Genomic DNA, 7,005 nt, shown 5'->3' on the forward strand with positions numbered 1-7,005 from the left:
GGTCAGGGCAATGGATGGGTGGCCACCTCAGCCCCAGGTCACAGAGTAGCTGACTTGCCTGCATAGGAGGGAGGGACTCCAGGGCCGGGTCGAAACCCCAACTGGTGCGTCCCAGAAACTGCGAGTCAGTGCCTCCCCTCCTGCCCAGGCTGCCAGCGCAGGGAAGCCGCTGTGGGAAAACCAGACAAGGTGTGGCCGAGACCTAGCGATGGCAGAGGGCCTGTGCAGGCATCGCCAGGGGTCCTTGGAGAAGGACTGGGTCCCCAGGGTGGGGCCCTGGCTGGGGGACAGGACAGAGATGCAGGCCTCCTGGCCCCATCACATCGCCACCAGCAGTGGGGGGAGTGACTGAAGGCCCCCCCACAGCACGGACCCCGTGGGCCCCCGCACTGCTATACTGTGCCCTAGCACAGCTCACCTGGGGCCCCGTCCTGAGCCAGGCCAGGCCCCAGAGAGAGGCCGAGGGGCTGGCCCAGGTTGGCCGCTCTGGACCTAGCTGCCCCAGCAACGGCCTGCCCCCTCCCAGACTGTGGGGCTGTCTCTGAGGACACGGGGACACCACCCCCAGAGGAACCAGGGTCCAGTGGACAGGAGGGTGACCCATGTTTTGCGTTCTCCAGCACCAGGGCCGGGCCTGCAGGACCCTGACACTCCCCACCTCGGGTCAGGCCTGTCCTGGGGGGCAGGAGGCAGGGGGTATCTGGGTGGGGAAGGTGCTAGGGGAACCTTGTCAGAGCAAAATGCTGAGTTCTTGCCATTGCTCTCATTCCTCGGTGGTGACTCAGTGGCTCTGCCCACAGCAGCAGCACTGCCACCCACAGTCTGGTCCGCCAGGAATGCACCCAGCCATGCGGGTGGGAGTGCGTGCCCTGCCCCCACCTCCCTTCCCTCAGGTGTGGCCCTGCCCAGCCCCACACCCAGCCCAGCCTCCTCTCCCGGCTCCTCAGGGGGTTTGGCCCAAGCTGCCCTGAAAGGACCCGTCCCTGGATCCTGCTGTGGCACCTGGGCCTGCCCCCAGCCCCACTGTGACTCGGTGATCCCCACTACAGGGTGTGGGTGGAGCACAGCCTCAGTTCCCCATCTGGGCGATGGACAGATTGGCCAGACCCTGCCTCCAGCCCTTGGCCACACCTGGGGGCAGCCCACTGGTCTCCTTCCTCCAGAAGGGCCAGAAAAACTGTCACCCTTGCCCTCGGGGGAGGAGGGAGCCAGGGCTGCGAGCCAGGAGGCCTGGCCTGGGGGGGAGGAAATGGAAAGCGGATGGAGAGCGGTGCCTGCAGTGAGGGTGGCTGTGTGTGTCAGCACCACCTGCATCCTCCTGGGCCAGCTGGCTGCCTGTGTGCTCACCTGAGTGCTCGCCCGTTCCAAGGTGAGCAGGCGGGTGTGTCGCTGCCGGGGCCCTGACGGGGCTGTCCTCCCAGCTCCTGGCACCTGGAACACCCACACCACTGCCACCTTCTACAGGAAGCCCCCCAGCATCACAGTCCTGGGGGGCGCACAGGGAGCAAGCAGGGAGCATTTAGGGGTGAGCTGGGTGAGAGTTGGGGCATCTCCTCGTCAGAGGCCCGCTCAGCTTCTGGGGGGCTGGGCCCTTCTCTCATGTCCACCTCCTGCTGTCACTTCCCAGGAATAGGGAAGTAGCCCTGAGGCTGGAAAGCAGGCGGCCACTCAGAACAGGTGCTCTTTCCAGGCCTCCTCACAGGCGGGGGTCAAGGCAGCTGAGGAACCTGGGCAGAGACAGGGAGAGGGTAGGGCCAGCCCCAGGCCTCGCTGGGCCTCGGGACTGCCCCAGTCCCTGCTGGAGCCTAGACCCAGGGGGCTGGCCCAGAGCTCCAGAGTTCCCCAACTGCTCCCCCTCAGGTGCTCTCCATACCTGCTCCCCCATGACACCAGGATGAGGTGGGAAAGGCCTCCAGCCCAGACAGAAGTGGTCAGGGCCACCAGCCTCCCCCTTTCTGTTCCGCAGGCTGGGCCAGTGACTGCTGAACACCGACACCCCAGCGGTCACTGCTTCCTGGGCTGGGGTCCCTGGCAGCCCCCACCCGGCTCTGCCGTACTGTGTCCTGGGACCTCAATACCCAAATTGGCACTGGGGATACTCCTAGAAGCCAGGCCTGGGTCCTTCTGGCAAAGGTGCGGCGAGGAGTCTGGAAGGCATCATGGCTGGAGAGGGGCTTGGCTTTCCAGGGTTCGTCCAGTAGACTTGCCCCCTACCTTGCCCTGGCTCCGTGTCCAGGCGTGGCCACCAGTTTCTGTCCCCTGCCCACAGGCCTGGGCTCACTCCCAGCAGACGTGGAAAGGAGAGGGCATGCTGAGGCTGGGTCCAGGGAGCCTCAGGTGCCAGTGCTGCCTCCAGGGTATTGGGCTTGGCCCAGGGCAGACAGGCTTGGCCAGGGCAGTTCTCATCCTTCCTCTGCGAGCAGAACTTTGGGCCACATTGGACTTTCCTCAAAACTACTGATACCCCTCCCCCACCCAGCACTCTGTTTCTGAACCGTGAAAGGAGGGGACCCACAGGGACTAGGCCTCCTCCTCCAGGAAGCCCCCAAGTGCAAACCATTGCTCACAGGGCTCTCGGGGCCCAGCATGCAAATCAGAGGCAAGCTCATGCACTGCCCAGCTTCTGGCTGGCTCCTCGGGGATCCCCTTCCAGGGCCCCTCCGTGTCCTATCCTCACCTGCATGCTGGGAGGGGAGAGAAAGGCCTGTCCAGCCTGGGCACTGTCCACAGGGGCCACCTTGCTCTCCCTGGCCAGGGTCTGAGAGGCTGTCCCTGCTCCTGGTTCAGGGTGTGGGGCTCCTGCAAGGCGAGCTCTGTCCCCCAGGCCCCTGTGGGCCGGGCTCAGTGCAAGCATGAGGACACATGGGCAGCCCTCCTCCAGGCCCACCTGGGCTGGGCGCCTCCACCTGAGGGCCTCAGCCCCCCCCCCCCATCCCCTGGACCCTATGGATGAAACCCAGGGCCTGTGCCTGCAACAGCAGGAGCCCCATAGCTGCATTTAACAGGGGTCAGTGGCTGAGCGGGCGCTGGGCTGGGGGATGGTCCCAGGGAGGGGGGAGAAGACACTGCAGGGGAAGGAGTGGGAGGGAGAGACAGAGGTGTGAGGCCCCAGCAAAGTGACTCAGGAGCAGGCCTAGTGCAGCCACTGCCCTGCCCCCCCTGGGGCCTGGCTCTGTCCCAGGACAGAGTTCAGGGCAGAGTTCACGCAGCACCGCTCACCAGCTCCCACTGCTTCACCCCCACCCAGCCCAGGCCCTACCCGGGTCCAGGTTGCTTGTGGGAAACATTGCAAAGCCCTGGCCTGACTCTGCTGGCTCCCCTCCCGGCGGGTGAGAGGCTATGCGGAGGCGAGTGCAGGCCAGAGGGAAAGCCCTCCCTGCGCAGCCAGGCGGCCGCCCTGTGCAGGCGCTGGACAGAGCGAGAGGTTGACCCTATGCAGCACGCACGCAGGCTGTGTGCAGAAGCGCCCAGAGCCCAGTGTCGGGTCTCGACAGGGTGGGCGCCTGTGCCAGCTGGGCACTGTCTGGGGAGCTGTCAAGCCAGGCCACATGGGCTGAGGAGGTGTCAGGCCCAGGTGAACCAGGGCTTCCTGCAATGGGAGTGGAGGCTGGAGGGGTCTCAGGGTGACACGCACACATGTACACATTCAGAGGCACACAGAGCCGCACACACACACAGCATCACACGTGTACCACAGCCCACACGGAAACACACAGGTACACACACAGACCATTGCACACTTATAAACACACACATAGAGCTGGGTATTATAACCTGGGAATGGGGGTGTACATACTCGGGGGCCTGCTCTCCATGCCCCTAGGTCCCTTCATTTCCCGGGGTTCTGCCTGTCTGCACAGCCCCCCTCAGGCCTGTCCTGTGCACCTGTCTCTGTCCCCATGCCAACCACCACGGGCTCCTCCATTGGCTCCTTCCCAGCTACACCTGCACATCCCACAGGTTTGCTCACCCTGCCCTGACTCTGGATGCCCCTCAACACAGGCCATGCCTGGGGGACCTACACCTGCCCCCACTCGTCCTCTGGCACCCCTCCCAGCTCCCACCCTCATCTCAGCCCTCTCCACGCTCCCTCAGCCACCCAGGTCCCCCAGCTCCCACAGACAGCACTCCACTGTCCGGCCTGTCTGTACGTGTGTGACTATGGGAGACAGAGTGTGAGGGGCCCAGGCCACCTTTTGTCCACTCTCTTCTTCCTCCCTAATCCAGGGAGGCCAGCCAAGCTCCAGTCACCATGGCAACAGTGCCTCTCCTGCCAGCAGGACAGAGTGACCCGGTGGGGCTGTCTGTGCAGGGCAGCGGCAGGCAGGTCCTCTCTGGGGGTGGGGTTAGCCCTCCGGCAGGATCCAGCCTATCCCCCCTCGGGAAACGCCTGCCTTGAGAGGACAGGAACTTGAAACGGCATCCCCACCATGCTGGCCTGAGCCTCAGGCACCCGAAGGGCCACGGGAGGCCAAGGGGCAGAGCCTGGCCCTCTTCAGTCAGTGGGGCAGCAGGGTAAGGACCTGGTTCAACCCCAGCTGAGCCCCTCCTGGAGGCCTCTCCTTGCCGCCTGCTGCCTGTGGAGTTGCTGACCTGGGCTGGGCCTGCCTGTGGGGCTCAGGACTATTTTTAAGGTCCCCCAGACCGGCCTTCCAGGAACCAGGAAAAAACAAATGACTGGCGTCCTGTACGGCGGGAGACACAGCTGGGTGTGTGATGTGCGGCTCAGACTTGCAGGGAAGGGGTGGCCTGGGGTCACTCACCAAGGGCCATGCCCAGGGCAGAAGAGCAAAAGGCTCCTGGGTCTCAGATTTGGCTTTGCAAGGAGGGTGGGGCTCCACAGCCGGGCAAACCCCTCAGAGCCTCAGTTTGCCAAGCCAAGAAACGGGGTGGATCATGCCCCCTGCAGGGTAGGGGTAAGGCGAGGGAGGCAGCACCCTGCCCGAGTCCTGTCCACGAGGCAGGGTCGTCTGGGGTACCAGTGCCCCCAATACCAGAGTGGACATGAGGCCCTGGTTGCTGCGCAAGCAGAGAGATGCATGGCCCCCTGCCCAACCCACTCCTTGGGCCAGATGGAGCCTGAAGGGACAGCCCCTGGAGAACGCAGGTCGACTCTGACCCCGCACGGGACTCACAGTTGGTGCAGGATGCACACACACACACAGACTCGGACAACAGCCCATCACACACACACACACACGTGTCTGGGAGGGGTGAAGGCTCTAAGGAAATCCTCACCCCAGGAAAGAGGCTGCCTCCTGCTCTGTCCTGTACTCCCAGACCCAGCGGGGCCCCTTCCCACTCCCAGAGACCCCCCTCCGGAGCCGGGGAGGGGCAGTGGAGTCAGGGCACACACTCCACCCCTTCCAGCAGCGGCATCACTGCTCTGAGCTAGGGGATACTCGAGGTTTTCAGATCAAGCTAGTGGGGTTCACGGGGGTGCTGGGTTCCAAGGGGACTCCAAGTCCAGGAACTGGGGGCCCACTGCGGAGGCCCTGGTGACCTCAGCCCCTCTCAGCTGAATCAGATCTCCCCTCTTTATGGGGTTACCAGCTAGACCCACAATACTCTCCAGCACTCCCACAGGTCTGGGAACTCACAACAACCTGACCTGAGTGGGGGACAGGGTCCTCTAGAAAAACCCACAGGGGACACCGGCCCCTTCTCTCTCACAAGTGCTGTATGGATTTTGCCAAAGGGTTGGGCTCTGGCATCCTACCTCGGACCTCACCTGGTGGGGAAGCCTGCACTGGCCTGGGGCCCAAGTTAACTGGCCAGCCCCAGCCCTACCCTCATGGGCCCACCTGCAGGAGGGTGCTGGACAGATGTTGCTCCAGTAAGACAAGAGCCTAAGAGCTGTACCAGTGGAGGGGTCACGTTTTGTCCTGAGACAGTGACCATGGCAGTGGAGGGGTGTGACTTGGGGGAGGTTGGTGCACTGAGGGAGCCTGTAGCCAGCCCTGTGCGTGCTTGAGGGTCACCCGGGGGCTGCCGTGAGCACCTGCAATGCCAAAGGGACCACTACCTTGGACTCTTGGCTCCTCCAACCCTCAGACCTCTCTGGGACCCGTGAGGGAGGCAGTGGACGTCCAGGGCGCACACCCGAGTCCTGAGCTGCTCAGGCCAGTGACCTTGGGCTAAGGCTGGCAATCGTGGGGTTGGTCCACACCACGCAGGTGAGTCTGTGCAGTACAGGAGACGGGAGGGTGAGGCTCAGGCCAAGGGCCACGTGGACCTGTGCTGGCTCGGGCCTGACTGCAGTGGTCAAGGTGGTGGGCTCTGTGGTAGAGACGGTCAGCAGCTGGGCCTGGAGGGCAGCCAGATGGACGGAGAGCAGGGGAGGGCGCTCCAGGTACGGGGACAGCAGGGCTGAGGGTCCAGGAAGGGGAGGCGTGGTCAGGAAAGGACCTCGGGATGCGGGCTTGAGGTCTAGCGCGGCTCAGAACTGCGACCCCTGGGTGGGCAGGACCCTGGGGCGCTGCTGCCCTGCGGGGTTCCCCAGGGCGCGGGCCGCCTCCCTACGCGGGCTGCTGGGGACGCGCACGCACGGCCTGGGGCGGCGCGGGAGGCGCCTCCCGGATCCTGACCGGTCTCGGGAGCCCACGCTCGCCGGTACCCACGCGACGACCCGGCCTCCCGCTCCCGGCGCGGCGGGGGAAGCGCGGGCCGCTGGTGACCTTCCCGGCGCAGCGTGGGCGGGGCCCCGAGAGTCCCCGCCCCTCGCGCGCACCGCTATTGGCGGGGGACCTGATGCCCTTTAAAACCCCCGGCTCCCATTGGCTCCCGCGGCCCCGCCCCACACGCCTCGGCCACCGCCCGCGCGGGAGCTGCGCGTGCGCGATCCCGTGTGCGAGCGCGAGGCCGGGACACGCCGCACCGTGCGCCTCCGCGGGCCCGCCACGGCGAGTTAGTCCCGGGCGGCTGGCCGCGGCCCCGGCCCAGCGGACCTCGCCGGCCCCGGGAGGCGGCGCCCGGCCGCTCCCCGCTGCCGCCGCGGCGGCCCGA

The sequence above is a fragment of the Miniopterus natalensis genome, chromosome 2 (genome assembly GCF_054644295.1).
Source record: "Miniopterus natalensis isolate mMinNat1 chromosome 2, mMinNat1.hap1, whole genome shotgun sequence".
Classification (NCBI taxonomy): domain Eukaryota; kingdom Metazoa; phylum Chordata; class Mammalia; order Chiroptera; family Miniopteridae; genus Miniopterus; species Miniopterus natalensis.